The sequence below is a fragment of the Erinaceus europaeus genome, chromosome 18 (assembly GCF_950295315.1).
Source record: "Erinaceus europaeus chromosome 18, mEriEur2.1, whole genome shotgun sequence".
NCBI classification, from domain to species: Eukaryota; Metazoa; Chordata; class Mammalia; order Eulipotyphla; family Erinaceidae; genus Erinaceus; species Erinaceus europaeus.
Genome location: NC_080179.1, coordinates 24052458 through 24068467, shown reverse-complemented (window position 1 = coordinate 24068467; position 16010 = coordinate 24052458). Strand labels below are relative to the sequence as shown.

The following is a 16010-nucleotide window of genomic DNA, read 5'->3' as shown; positions in this document are numbered from 1 at the left end:
ATAACAATGCAGTATAATATCTGAAAACACCAGTCCAGTGTTTTCTTTTGTATGTGAAGCCTCAACAAGTAAATGAATGTTTTCTATACCTAAGAATATTTCTCACTAAAAACAATGTTTCTTCTTCCTGAGAATTCAAACTCTATCAGAATAAGTAGAAAGTTTCCCTATGTGCTTTATTTTTATACCCTTGGCTCTTTAGGAGACATTAAAAAGATTTGATGTGAAATCATGAAAACAAAAGCAAATGATTTATGGGCTCAATCCCTTCTGTCATCATCAGAAATGTTTATTACTGTTGAGGCCTTGTTCAGAAGTTGAGAGTTGACTTTGTGGTCATGGCTGAAGAATGTCTGATTGACTGCACATGTGTTAGAGCCACGCATACATTGCGAGGCAGAGTGCCTTCAGAGACACACTTCTGAAAAGAGTGTTTGACTCAGGCCCCACCTATACAGAGCTCAGTTCCTAAAAATAGGTGCCAAGTTGCATCCTTTAGACACAGAGCTAAAATAAATTGTGCCGTCCCTTCTACTTGCTTGATAGACCTTTCAGTGGAGCTGGCCTCCACACCACTGATTGCGTTCAGGGGACTGGGAAATTTGCTGTACATTAAGCAAGGGAGGAACCAGATGTGTGAACAACTGTAAAGATATTTGACATTTCCACGAATCTGGGCTTAAATCTAAATATTTCTAAAGGTATGTATGATATAATCCATGGTACATGACTGCTTTCAGTGTTGTAAAATATTCTTGCTGGTTCTAAAGATGACTAGAGATCACAGATCAAATTGTAGTTGTTATAAAAAGGCAGTATTTATGATTGCTTTATAATATTAAATTTAGCACTTTATATATAAATATCTTTGCAAAATAGTTAACATTTTTAAAAAATGTACTAATGAGGAATAATGCACCAAACTTGATAAGCTGTGATGTTAAAATTTCTGCTTCAACTTACAACTAGAAAGGAGAATTAAACACAAAAAACTTGTCTTTTTTGAATGTGATTTTTTTGCAATTAATATATTAAAATATATAAATGTCTTTGGTAGGAGAAAGGAAGAGTATAAAATACTTTGCTTAGAGGAAATGCATGAAAATTATGCTTAGCCTTAGTTTGATTTTTTTTTACTTTTTGCTCCAGTCAGTCTCATCTCTTCTGGGAGTATTACTAGAGTAAGGATTAAAGAATCAGGTTCTTACATGTTTTGCGGAATTAAGAAAAGTACTGCCAGTTGGATCTGCCAATCCTAATTATAGTAACTTCAAACTTAAGAGAGATGACTGAGATTGTACTTTAAAGGTGCCATGCCCTTTATACTGTTTGAAATGGATTTTTTTCTGTCTCCAATTGCCTGTGAGCACCTTAATTTGGTCCTGTTGTGCCTTAAGTGTTTAGATGTTAGAAACTGAAGTGATTTGGGAAAGACATTATATCAGAAACTCTTAAAACACCAAGTTAAAGCAAGGACACTTTAAGATTACATAATAAATTCAGAGTTTAAATTTAGCCAGCTGATGCTGAACAGAAAGTTATTTTATTTTTACCAGAGCTCTGTTTGGTCACTGATGAGCTGTAGGTTGTTTGAATTATTTTAAAATTTTATGTGCAGGGTGCTGAAGGACGAGTAAAATATTTACCTCAGCTACTTTCAGAGTCATGAATTTTAATATGAGACAGCACCTGTTTTGAGTTTCAAAGATATTACCATTGAGTGGCAAAAATATTGGGTCAGAAATGAAAAGTCTTGAATTCCATGCTGAAATATTTCTCCATTTCTTGGCCTAATCTTTTAATATTTTACTTTCTTGCTATTGGCATGTAAATGAACAGCCCATCCATTTTTTAAAAAGTCAGTCAGCATTTTAGATGCCTATGATATGGCACAGTACCAGCTGTTTGGGGAAAATGTATTCTGGAGGTTGGAGTAAATGTTTCCATTTTCACCCACTGTTGGGCATCTTTGAGATACAGCTTCCCTCTACTGCCTCTAAAAATACATGTAGACATTCTTTACTGATCACAGAAGGCTTTAAGTCTGAAAATGTTCATGTGGAAATGGTAGCCCAACCCCAGTGTCTTCTGTGATTGCAAAAGGAGAGAGAGGGGGCTGGTTGCCATCTGAATAAAAATCCCACAAAGTTCATGGGTAATTTGCTGTTGTTTACAATTCATAGCTGCCTCCTATTCAATCAGTTGCAGCATTCTGCCTCTCGCTTACATTTACCACAATTGAAAATCTACACAGAAGTATTCTTTGGGTAAAATATGACTTATGTTGAGGTAATTTTAGATTTGAGTTCTCCTGATAATCTTGGCTCTGGAAACTGACATTTTCTTTCTTCTCTCTCTCTCTCTGTTTCTCGGTGCTGCTTGTTCCTCTCACAATGTGCATGTTTATGCCACATTTCTAGTATAGAGAGACTATTATATAAAACCTATTTGATAGCTAGGAGTCATGTCTAGATTCAGTAATTTATAGAGCAGGGCAGACAATAAGTGCCTGGTGGTATAATTCTAAGATTTCTAACTGAACAATCTGTGGGGGAAAGAATTTAATTGACATTATATTGTCTTTTTTTTTTTACTTGCTTCCCACGCCCTCTTTTGAAGGCATTCAAATTACACTGTGAAATTTAATTAAATTGTAATTTGTTCCTGGTTCTGAAGCAAACACTAACTCATTCAAATTACAGGTTTATCCTTTGCAGAATGGTGGGTACCTTCAGACTTAAAATTAGGAAAAACCTTTAGAGAAAAGATCTTTTAGAAAAAAATCTGGGGGGAGTCGGGCACACCAGGTTAAGTATACATAGCACAAAGTGCAAGGACCATCATAAGGACCTCGGTTTGAGTCCCCGGTTCCCTACCTGCAGGGGTGGGGGTCACTTCACAGTGATGAAGCAGGGTCTGCAGGTGTCTGTCTTTCTCTCCCCTTCTTTGTTTTCCCCTCCTCTCTCCATTTCTCTCTGTCCTACCCAACAGCAACATCAATAACAGCAATAATAATAAACACAACAACAATAAAACAACAACAACAACAACTTAAAAACAACAAGGGAAACGAAAGGAGAAAATAAGAATCTTGGAGCCAATTTCTCCACGTTTGCGTCATTTAAAAAAATAAAAGAGTCTAAAGGGATATAGACTGAAAGAGAGGAAGTCAAACTGTTACTATTCACAGATATGACAGTATACAAAGAAAATCCAAAAGAATCCAGTAGGAAACTCCTGGAAATCCTCAAGCAATATAGTAAGGCTACAGAACCAACATAAAGAAATCAGTGGCATTCCTCTATGGAAACACCAAAACAGAAGAAGAATACAGAAATCAATTCAATTCACCATAGCAGCAAAAATTATCTAATGCTAACCATTTTTAATCAGACATCTAGTTGCCTGTTTGATGAAGGAAATATTTAAAACTGGTAGACTAAGATCAATCTCATATAGAAGGTCACATCATTGGGATTCGGGTGGTAGCACAGCGGGTTAAGTGCATGTGGCACAAAGCTCAAGGACCTTCGTAATGATCCTAATTCGAGCCTAACTGCAGGGAGTCCCTTCACAGGTGGTGAAACAGGTCTGCAGGTGTCTATCTTTTCTCCCCTTCTCTGTCTCCCCCTCCTCTCTCCATTTCTTTCTGTAAAAGAGAAGAAAAAAATTTATATGTCTGTGTGATGGGCTGTGATTTTTTTCCCAATTTCAATTCTGATGTCAAATGTATCTGTTCTATTAACCAAACTGTAATTCTCTGAACTAATTGGGTATACAGCAATTCATTTCAAGAACAGCTACAGTCAGATCAGACCTCTTTGATTACTCTCACTTTAGCCAGCTTACTCCGCGAAATTCAAACGGAAGTGATGCATAATCCAAGTTAGAGAAGAAGGAAAGCATCCTGGGAAAGCATCGCTGAGCTTCCATATTCTCTATAAATTTTGAGTCAAAACTGACAGTGTGGCTATATTTAGTGACTCTTGAGACTCTGTGAACCTAAATGGTAGCATAGCAATAGTCTTCCAGGGAACAGAATAATAGGCAATCCAAATTCCTACATCTTAAAAGGTTAATGAAGTAAGAAATGCATTATAATAGATGATATTGATACTCTTTTCATCTTCTGACAACACTTTCAAGTATTACATGAAGAAAAACTGAGGCAAGGAACATTAAAAATTCTTAAAAGCAGAGAGAAATAGAAGCCAACTATCTTGGTGTCTATATCTAGTGCTGTCATTCCATAAATCTTTCTTCTATAACATCAGGCCTGCTCTCATGATTTGGAATATACTTTGAGGTATGATTGGACAAAACTTTATTTTTCTAGAAATAACTTTTATGACTTTTGTTATCAACATCTCTCTCATAAAATTAGGATAAGTAATTAAAAAAGCATATCCACACACTCAGTTAAAACGCATAAAATAAAATAAATGAAAAGAATCGATGATCTCTTTTGTTATATGAACTCTTCTCCTTACTCCCTCTGTCTTGTCATTAGACATATCATTTTTTACTGCTCTTGCTGGCAGAACTTCAAGTCGGTTTTTGTCTTCTTTATTTTTCTAATTGTATGCAAGATATATCCTGTTGCCAAGTGAACTGAATGTTTTAGATATGTGTGCCTGTTCAAAAGTAAATAATTGCCAAATTGCTCCAGGCATACATATCACTTAAAATAAATATAATACTAAAATACTTTATTTTGGGAAGTTCCTCTGTTAGTCAAAAATCTAATACAATCTTTCCCCCAAAACTGAATACATCAGCATATATTTTTCTAAATTCCTTAACTCCTTCGTTACCCATCTAGAAAAGCTAAGAAGATATTGCATGGCCATTAACTTGAAAAGAAAAATCTAATACTAAAATGGACTAAAATATTTATCAATATTTTTCACTTAAAGTTCAAGAAATGAAAACTAAAAATAAAATAGTTTGAATAGAAGTTTTAGTAGTTTAGAACTCACTCAATTTTTAAAATCAGAACTCAATTTATAAAAGCTCTTCAGGAAATAAAAGTAGATAAGTATTTATTGCATTCACATTAAGAGGTAGGAAGAGCTCTGATTGTTAGGATATAAATATTAACTTTTGATAAGTATAGTGACATCTAATTGCATTGGAAGTTTACATGTGCTTCATCTGTGTTATGGTTCTTGATGATTAATTTGTCTTTAGTAAATATTGAGTAGTAAGATTTCAGCTTTATCATATCCAAGAAAACCTTTCCATCAAATATTTAGAAATGTATAACTAACTATAGTTGTTCCAGAGAAACAGTAGGTACTCTTCGCGGTACCATTTAATATATCTGATTCCTAAATTAGAATTGGTATTTGTCTATACAAGGTCTCATCGTCCAGTTGGAATACTCTGGGAAAGGGACAAGGGTAAAGTGAAAGTGTTCATATTAAAGTGTTGTGCATTCCAGCTACGAGTTCTAGTTAAATTTCACTGCTTTTCCTTAGGTTGTATTCCGGAGCCATCTTTTTAAGCTCTATGTAATATGGTCATTGTTTTGTTAGGAGGGAAAGATTCCACAGTAGGTTCCTGTTGGATCACAGAGAGTGATGCCAAAGGAATAGCTACTGGTGGCAACTGAAGCTTAATCCTTCTTTCTTCTGACTTAGCCCAGGGTACTACTTAGTGGGAATGGAACTATATTAAACCTGGATTTATTTAGAATAAATTAAACCCTGATTTCTCTAGAATAAATTATCTAGACCTAGAAGTATTAGAGGATTTTTTTTAAAGGAATGTTTAATTTGGGGCATAGCAGTACTCATGTCTGTTTCTGTCACTGCCTCATTCTGGAATGGGAATAATTTCAGGATTCATGACCCATCTGTCATTCAGAGCTGGACAACAGCAGCAATATTTACTCTATAAAGTTCCAGAGAAACTAAATTTGAAAGGAAACAAAAATGTGTTAGTACTGAAGTTATAACAATTTCCCTCAAAAGATTGAGCCCAGGAGCTCGGCCAGTGTTGTTAAGGCACAGACTCACACACTTCTGTCTCGGACTCCAGAAGATCAAGGTTCAATCCTCAACTGAGTAGAGGGGTGGTGTGTGTATGTGTGTGTGTGTGTGTGTGTGTGTGTGTATGAAAATAAATTAGTAAATAAATCTTTTAAAAATGATTTAATCTATCTGTTGCAATTGTCAAGTCAATACTACTATTTATAGCTCACATATTTCACCACTTAAGTAGAAACTGTAAATTTCATCCAATTTCAATTTATTTCACCATTTCAACCCAGCTTCCCCATCATCATTTTTTTTTCAACTTCAATAACAGTTTACTGAAGAAATGTTGATTTATAGCATTTTTGTTATCACAAGGGTACATTGCCACATTTCCTGCATTCTCTGGTATCGAAGTGTGTATGCCTTTTTTTTTTTCCTCCAGAGTTACTGCTGGGCTCAGTGCCTGCACCACGAATCCACCGCTCCTGGAGGCCATTTTTCCCCCCTTTTGTTACCCTTGTTGTTGTAGCCTCGTTGTGGTTATTATTATTGCCATTGTTGATGTTGTTCGTTGTTGGATAGGACAGAGAGAAATGGAGAGAGGAGGGGAAGACAGAGAGGGGGAGAGAAAGATAGACACCTGCAGACCTGCTTCACCACCTGTGAAGCGATTCCCCTGCAGGTGGGGAGCCGGGGGCTCAAACCAGGATCCTTATGCTGGTCCTTGTGCTCTGCGCCACATGCGCTTAACCCACTGCGCCACCACCCGACCCCCGTGTGTCTTTTTAAATCATGATATCATGGTATTACTTATGCTTCTATATTATTCTCCATTTTTTTCTCACAAAGTTTATTTGGGTATTCAAAGAAAAAAATATCAGTATTTTCCCCTTCTAGGGTTATTGCTGAGTTTGGTGTATGCTCAATAAATACACAGCTCCCTGTCTCTCTCCATCACCCCTTCCCTCTCAATTTGTGGCTGTCTATATCCAATAAATAAATAAAGATAATACCAAAAATAACCCACAACCAACCAAAACTGAGGAGGATTATGGATGAAGACTACAACAAGTTAAGATAAACAATGAAAATATTTGTTGATGAGTTCACAACAGAAGTACTCACCTCCAGGGGGATACTTCACCAGTGGTAATGCAAGTCTGCAGGTATCTATGATATGGTGTGGAAAGGGAATAAAGAGGACCAGAGTGAGATGGAGAAGGGAAAACACCTGAAAGGTGTGAATGGAAGCAGGAAGTGGGTCCTTGCAGGTTTTCATGATTTTGGATAGAAGCTAACATTACTAGAAAGGAGGGGAAAGGAGGAGAGGGGAAAGGAAAGGTGGGGAAAGGAGGGAAGGGGATGTGAGGGGAAAGGAGGAAAGAAGGAGAAAGGAAGAAGGAGAAAGGAGAAGAAAGGAGGAGAAAGGAGAAGAAAGGAGAAAGGCAAAAAAAGGAGAAAGGAGAAGAAAGGAGAAAGGATACTATTTTTACATGTTAATAGATCTGAATAGTTCTTAGAATTAGAAATTTTTCCTAAGTGCCATAATATCGTTTTTCTCTTGGTTCTGTGTTTTAAAATATCATTTGTATTAAAAACTTCTTCAATATATTCCATAACCTTTGAGCCTTAACTATCCTTAAAATGTAAGAAGTGCCTCTGGTTTATGAAAATGACAAAAGCATCATTCCCTCTAGTCAAAAGAAATACTGAATAAACCCCCCCGCCATCATTCCATACTGGAAAATGAGAAAATGCTGCCAAGTAAACTTCAATGGATTTAGCATAAACTTTGATAGCAGAATGCATTAAAAAAACTTTGAATTCTGGCTCTTACAAATGTTAGTTGGTTGACCCTGGGCAACTCTATATCCTTATGCCTGTTTTTCCATCTGAAAATGGACACACTAATAATTCTCATTTCTAGGGTTGTTTGCGGAATTACATAATGTGTAAAGGAATAGTGCCTGGTATACAGTAAATGCTTATATAAACTGTTGCTATTATTGTCATTATAGCATATATATGTGCTTCATCTCTCTGTATCATGTACTCACTCAATGTCAGCCTAAAGAGAATAGGGGGGCTCTTACTAAGAGGGGGAGGCACTGACATGTGGAGAAATGGGTATCAGAATAATTACTAGGGGACTTAATGCACAAAAGGCCAAGGATCCCCTAGCAGAATGGAAAGTAAAATATCATGTGTCGGTGAGATGGTGCAATGCATCAGGTTTGAGAGATGAAGATAAGCATTTGTCTTATTTACATTTGACACATGATCACATTCACCACTACACCACACAATCTCAGCTGGGAAAATTGAGAATGAGAAAGACTTGTGAGTAATATCTTTTAACTCTTGTTAAATTTTAAAAGGACTCCATAGCATAAGATTAGTACTTAACCAGTTTTGATATATATTTATGTGTGTACAATGTTATATGTGATTACATGTATATATATATATATATATATATATATATATATATTAGATATAATGTGAGATGGTGGGATTTCTTATGTTTTGTTAAAAAAAAAGTCTGGGAGTGGAGCCCCAGAAACTACATGGTTGGGTGTCAGAAACCTGTATATGTAAATTTGTCAAGATAGATAAGTACTATCTCTGATGTAAACCACTTACCAATTCCACACACAAATCTGAGATTCTGTAAAGAAATATGTAGAGAATACCACAAAACATCAGCATTTTAAATTTCTCCTTGTAAGATATTTTCAGTAATGGTAGCATCAGACTTAACAAGGTTTATAACATAAAATACTTTCACTAATGGCAGCATCAGGCTTAATAAGGTTTATGACATTTTTCTCAGGATCTAGGGCTTTCTACCACATTTGCTTTTCTTCGCAGGCTTCCAGCCATCAAGTACAAAAGGGCATCCTTAAGACCTACTGAGGTCTACCTCCTAAATCTTCTAAAATGAGTAGGGAATTACTTGTGATTAATGATTCTCTAAAGGTGTGTGTGTGTGTGTGTGTGTGTGTGTGTGTGTGTGTGTGTGTGTGTGTGTGTGTGTGTGCACGTTCCTTCTGTTCTTGTCTACTGACCTGGGAAGGTTATTTCCTTCTGTACTGCACTGTGATGGAGATATGAATGGGGGCCGGGTGGTAGCAAAACAAGTTAAGTGCACACAACATGAAGCTTAAGAACCCAGTCAAGGATCATGGTTCGATCCCCTGACTCCCCGCCTCAGGGGGCTGTCGCCTCACAAGTGATGAAGCAGGTCTGTAGGTGTCTATCTTTCTCCCCCACCACCCTCATTTCCCCCTCCTCTCTCAATTTTTCTCTGTCCTATTGAATAAAAAAATGGGCATAAAATGGCCTCCAGAAGCAGTGGATTGGTAGTGCTGGCACCAAGCTCCAGTGATAATCTTTGGAGGACAATATATATATGGATGTATTTGGATTCTTTTTGTTATACTTATCTTTTTTAAAATTTTTATATCTATTTTCCCTTTTGTTACCCTTGTTGTTTTTCATTGTTGTTGCAGTTATTATTGCTGATATTATTATTGATGTTGTCATTGTTGGATAGGACAGAGAGAAATGGAGAGAGGAGGGGAAGACAGAGCAGGGGAGAGAAAGACGACTGCAAGACCTCCTTCACTGTCTGTGAAGTGACTCCCCTGCAGGTGGGGAGCCGGGGAATCTAACCAGGATTCTTAAGTTGGTCCTTGCACTTTGCACCACGTGTACTTAACCCACTGCTCTACCTCCTGACTCCCTTACTTTTCCTTTTTTTAAAGTGTTTTTAAAGTGCTATACTTTTCTTTCTTTTAATTTTTTATTAGTGATTTGATAATGATTAACAAGATTGTAAGATAACAGGGTGTACAATTACACACATTTCCCAACATTAGAGATCTGTGTCCCATCGCTTCCATTGGAAACTTCCCTATTTTTTTTTTCCTTCAGGGTTATCAGTCGGCTGGGTGCCTACACTACAAATACACTGCTCCTAGAGAGCATTTTTCACTATTTTTGTTACCCTTGTTGTTTTTATTATTGTTATTATCGGTTGTTGTTGATAGGACAGAGAGAGGAGGGGAAGAAAGAGAGGGGGAGAGAAAGATAGACACCTGCAGACCTGCTTCACCACCTGTGGAGCAACGCCCCCTGAAGGTGGGGAGCAGGTAGGGGGGTCTCATACTGGAATCCTTATGCCACTCTGCAGATACGTAATAACAGGAGAATTTCTGGCAGAAATTAAATTGGGCGGAAAGCCCAAAGAAAGTTAACTGGTTTCACTTCCCAAGCAAATATTTTTTTGTGCAGTTCTAATTTTCACCTGCTCCTGTGGTGTCCTGCTGAGCATTTTTGGTGATGAGCTGGAAACTAGACTCACAGTTTCACAGGCAAGGAGTTTATTTTTGCTTCCTCCTGGAACTCTGGTCTTTACTTGCACATAACTTTTCTGTGATGTTTAAATAGTTTCTGTTGCAAAATTTAGAACTTGTTTTCTACTCTTTAAAAAGAAAAAAGGTGGGGGAAAGAATCTCGTCGACAGGAACCATAAAAAGATGGGCATTGAGTTTTGCAATATTATTTCCAGAAAATAAAAGTCATTCAGTAAGTGCTTAACAGCATTCCCTGTATAGATGCATGATGTTAAATGTTAAATCCTTGTGGCTGGGTAGACAGCACTGCAGTTAACACAATAGGTTTTCATGCCCTAAGCTTAGAAATCCCAAGTTAAGCCCCCAGCACTAGTATAAGCCAGAGCTGAGCAAAACTCTGTTTAAAAAAAATTCAAAATGAAGAAACCACACCAATGTACCCTGGAACTCCACCTCTCCAGATCCCTGCCCCACGAGGGAAACTGGGAGTATGAGTCGACTTGCCAATGCCCATGTTCAGCGGGGAAGCAATTACAGAAGCCAGACCTTCCACCTTCTACATCCCACAGTGATCTTGGGTCCATACTCCCAAAGGGATAAAGAATCGGAAAGCTATCAGGGGAGTGGATGGGATACAGAGTTCTGGTGGCGGGAATTGTACAGAGTTATACCCCTCGTATCCTGTGGTCTTGTTGATTTTTCCATTTCATAAATAAATTTTAAAAGATTCAAAATGACTCAGGTGGAGTTGGGGGTGGGTGATACATTTGCTTAGTTTTATGATAATGCTCAGTCCTAGTATGTAATGATGTCAGAGAGTGAACCCGAATATATGTAAATCATTTTAAAGACAAAGAAATATTTAACTTGACCATTTGGCTTGCCTTTGGGATAAGTTGTTATAATGCAATGGAAAGACACAGTAAATTGAAGTGGCTTGTCTGTTCAACAAGGGCATTTTTAATGCTAGAAGAGTCTAGACACATGATTCTGATTCAAAGTTGTAAAACAAACAAACAAAAAAAAGCAAAAACAAAAAACACCTAACTCCACATGGAATTTTGCAAAGAAATTCAATATATAATTATTTTCATTGCCTTTTACATCTTCACCTTCTAATAACCTTTCTCTCACCTTCTACACATGAGTTTAAATATTACTGGTCTAGGAAAACTTTTGGTGCAAGTCTTAATTAAATTCTTTGTTGTTCACAGATGTTACTGTAATAATGTGTACAGGAAAGAGCAATTTTTCAATCTGAATAACATTTAAAGACTGATTTTTATACTTTACAGTTTAAAAACAGGGGTGAAATAAGCAACATTAACTGAATTTTTTATGTATGGTATATTTAGCAGATTAGGTTTTAGATCTGCATGAAAACAAACAAATGCGAAATATTTTAAAATGAGTAACTATAACTATATGAAAGGATGATGAGACTGACAGCTATGTACACTATGTGCAACTTGAGCAGAGAAGACTGAAATCATTTCTACCTTTTGGACTTCATAGGACCAGTATATCATTAGGAATCTGACATCATCTCTCTCTTTTTTTTTTTTTTTTTTGCAATGATGGGCAGTATTAATGGGAACAGAGAGAAAAACCCAGAACCAGACAATTGGAAGCTTTGAATACAGTAAAATAATTGTTTTTTTTTTAGTTTATAAACATCCCAATTCTATTAAAAGATTGATCCAAATCTATTATTTGATACAACATTATTTGATGTCCCCTACTATAATGACAGAGAGCTGTTGCAAGTCTTAATTGTGTGACAACACAAGCATTTGAACAAGATGGAGAGTACTTTTAATTTCACAGCATTTTAGTAGAACAGATAGTTTTGGTGAGAAAAACAGTGTCATACAAGGATGCTTAACAGACACTGCTATAACTTCCTTTCCAAAAGTACATGCTTAAACACCACATCATTTTGAAAGTGGTCACTTCTCTATGTAGAATGTTTCTGAGTGCCTCTTTGTTCTGAAAGAGTGATAGAATAATTTACCAAACAAGATATTGCATTATTTAAGCATTTTCACTTTTCTTCTGTATTGCTTAGCTTTTCCAAAGAATGTTCAGGAAAGAAAGTGTATGGAATTAGTGTTTTTATGCTTCTTTGATCAAGTCTCTTACTTGGTAAGTTCAAAAGAAATATAATAAAAGAAACACACACACACACACACCAGTTGGGGGTAGAGGGGAAAGGAGCAGAACTGACCTGAAAGTATCATACACTGCAGTGGTAATTACTATCTTTGCATTTTCAGATGGTTCTCAAAATTCTAGCAAAAGGCAGACGAAAGGAAGAAAGGAAGGGGGGGGGGAGAAAGGAAGGAAGGAAGAAAAAACGAAAAGAAAAGAAAGAAAGAAAGAAAGAAAGAAAGAAAGAAAGAAAGAAAGAAAGGGGGACAAGTGGTTGTGCACCTGGTTGAGCACACATGTTACACTTTACAAGGACCTGGGTTCAAGCCCCCAGTCCCCATCTGTATGGGGAAAGCTTCACAAGTAGTGAGGCAGGGCTGTAGGTGTCTCTCTGTCTCTTTCCTTCTCTATCCCCATATTCCTCTTGATTTCTGGCTGCTTCTATCCAATAAATAAAAATAATTTTTAAAATCTCTAAAAAAACAGAGAAAGGAAGAGAAAAAGGGAAGGAGAGTGGGTGGTTTGTAGTTAGTATCTTCTCTTTTTCAAGTTTTCTTCCTCCCTGTGGCTATCTGAGTAGTGCTTTTCTACTTCTTTTTGCCCCAACCTTATTGTATAATTACCAAATGTTTCATCATTCCTGTCTCTTGTTCCTAGCAGAAGACTTTAAAATGAATCCATGAATCCGGGTCAATTTCTATCCTTACTACTTATTAGCTGAAATTTCAGAAAATGTAATAGCTTATGTTATTTTCAGAACTATTATCTCAAATCTTTGTATATTAATACCCAAATTACTCAATATAAGGCCCTGTGATGAGGCACTAGTCAACATTATTTGTGGTATGTGTGATACTGTGCAAAACTGTTTACTTTGATCACATCTTCAGTCCTCACAGATGGTCATTAGATTTTGCTATCATTCTCATGGCACAGGTAATAAGGAAGCTTAGAAGGAGTAAGTAATTTTGCAAAATCAGGCTGTCTGGGTTCAGAACTGATTGTTAATATGTCTGCTGCAGGGTCTACCTGCTACAAGATAAACTGTCCAAGACAAATCTCCATGTAAAGCAGGCTTACAAAATTAGTTTAACTCTGCCCAGTGTGGAAGGTGTTCACATGTTGCTGGAAGATGATAGAAGTGGAGAATACAGGGGAACGGACTCCAAGATACCCTAAAAATGAATAACTCATGCAAGGACAGGTATAATTTTTACACGTTGGGTGATCACAGCAGAGGGAGCTAATCTCTGAGCTAAGAAGAAATAATCAAGAGAAATGGAATCACTAAGTGGCAACAAGTAACTTTTTAACCCTATCAAATTTTGATTCAGTTTGAACCATATTAATCTAATTTCTTCTCTGTATAAACACCTGTGTTTTGGCGAGTGGAGTGTGAGGTTCTGAGTGTGTGCCACTGAGTTCCCTAAGATTCCCCTATATAAGGAGGGCTCCTTTTGGTGTGTCTTCAGACAAGCCACTTTTGTTAGCAGGGCCAACCATCTGGGAAAGTGCTTTATTCAGAAGCTATCATATTTAAGTTGTGCAACCTGATCTATTTCTGTTTTTAAAGATAAATCCTCATCAACACTTCTTAGAATATTATACTTAAGGATCTCTCTGGTGATTTTCTTTTCTTTTGCTTTGATGTGTATTAGTAATGGAGATAATAATGATTAATGAATGCCCAGACCTGAGTACTGTTTAACTAAAAGTAGATGGATAATAGATGTTTATTGTGGGAAGGGCTAAAGTTTTGAGAAGAAAGATTATTGAATATCATCACTGTATAATGGGGATGCATACTTTAGCTTTGATGGGAGCATGACACCATTTTATAGGTCTGGGGGGAGGAGGGTAGGAATGGATCAATGAAAAGTTAAGAAGAGTGATCCTGGATTTGCATGTCTCTTATATCTAAGTTGTCCTTTTCTCTATCCATGTGGATCAATACATTACTGTACAGGTTTATCTCTACGGTGTAAAATACAATACATTACTATAACAGGTTTGATCTCTACAGTGACCAAAAAATTGTAAGTGAAGAATTTGCTTTGATTTATAATTCAACTTAAATTTATAAGGACAAAATCTTCATAATAATCATACAAATTCACACTACTGTTTTTCCTTTGATTCATCCCTGGATATATGGGGCAAAGTAACTCTAAATAGACATTGTGTGTATATATTTAGGAAGCAAAAAGGAGAATACATATTGGCAGACAATCTGGGATCCCACCTCTCCAGAGCTCTGCCCCACTAGAGAAAGACAGAAGCAGGCTGGGAGTATGGATCGACCTGCCAATGCCTAGGTCCAGTGGAGAAGCAATTACAGAAGCTAGACTTCCTATCTTCTGCATCCCATAAAGAATTTTGGTCCATACTCTCAGAGGGATAAAGAATAGAGAACCTTCCAATGGAAGGGATGGGATGAAGAACTCTGGTGGTGGGAACTGTGTGGAATTGTACCCCTTTTATCCAATGGACATTTTGATTATAATTCAATCAGTAATTTTTAATTCTCCTTTGTAGTAAAATGTCATATTTTAATTAAGATATATGTATACTAAAAACTGTGTAGATTTTTAACTTAAGTGCAGATTCAGTTTCTTCCTTTATGATTTTTTTGCCCTTGTTTTTTTATTGTTATAGTTATTACTGTGTTGTTATTGATGTCATTGTTGTTGGATAGGACAGAGAGAAATGGAGAGAGGAGGGGAAGACAGAGAGGGGGAGAGAAAGACACCTGCAAACCTGCTTCACCATTCGTGAAGTGACTCCCCTGTAGGTAGGGAGCCGGTGACTTGAACCAGGATCCTTGCGCCAGTCGTTTCGCTTTGCGCCACCTGTGCTTAACCTGCTAAGCTACCACCAGCCTCTCTCCTTTACGATTTTTATCCTTTGAATGTTTCTTCTTTCTTAACTAAAATGGAAATGCTATCATGTGTAAGATAAACTTGTTATGAGAATTCACAAGATAATACGTGAAAAATCTGATCGCATAATTGATACTCATTAATAGATAGTTACCATTAATACTATGCAGTATGAGTGAGTGTCACAGGAAAGTGGCAGAGACTGTAAAGATATGCACAATCTACAGGCACTTAATGGTTTTAATTTATTTGACCAGTTCAAGGAAATTTAAATCATTTTATTCATTTATTGATTTTTTAACTGGCTAATTCTTTAGCTAAAGTAAGCAATGAATTTTAAAATATTCCATAACAATATGATTGAATCTCCCAATATTCCTATGCTAACAGTATTAATGCACTAATGATTATCTAATTACTGACCAAATTTTGTTCATTCATTACTCCTCTAGCACAGAAGCCCTTGTAAGATGATAGGAGCTGCAGAAAATAAGATGAGTCTAATAGCAAAAATGTGTTCTACTTAAAAATGACACTTCTGTTACTCAGAGAGATGCAAATTTAAATGGACATCTAAGCCTAGTTTTCTCTACAAAGTGAGAATTTCATATCTGGCACCTGAAAATAGCTTTGAAGATGTT

General features: G+C 36.6%; 1 protein-coding gene across 5 annotated transcripts in view; it reads left to right on the top strand.

Annotated features, from left to right (window-relative positions):
* The first annotated feature begins 555 nt into the window (after nt 1-555).
* Nucleotides 556-16010, top strand: part of XIRP2 (xin actin binding repeat containing 2) — a 99947-nt gene continuing 84492 nt past the window's right edge. For all 5 annotated transcript variants that reach the window (XM_060177769.1, XM_060177768.1, XM_060177765.1 and 2 more), the window contains exon 1: nt 556-701. The gene's annotated coding sequence lies outside the window, so the exon portion shown is untranslated. The remainder of the gene's footprint in view (nt 702-16010) is intronic.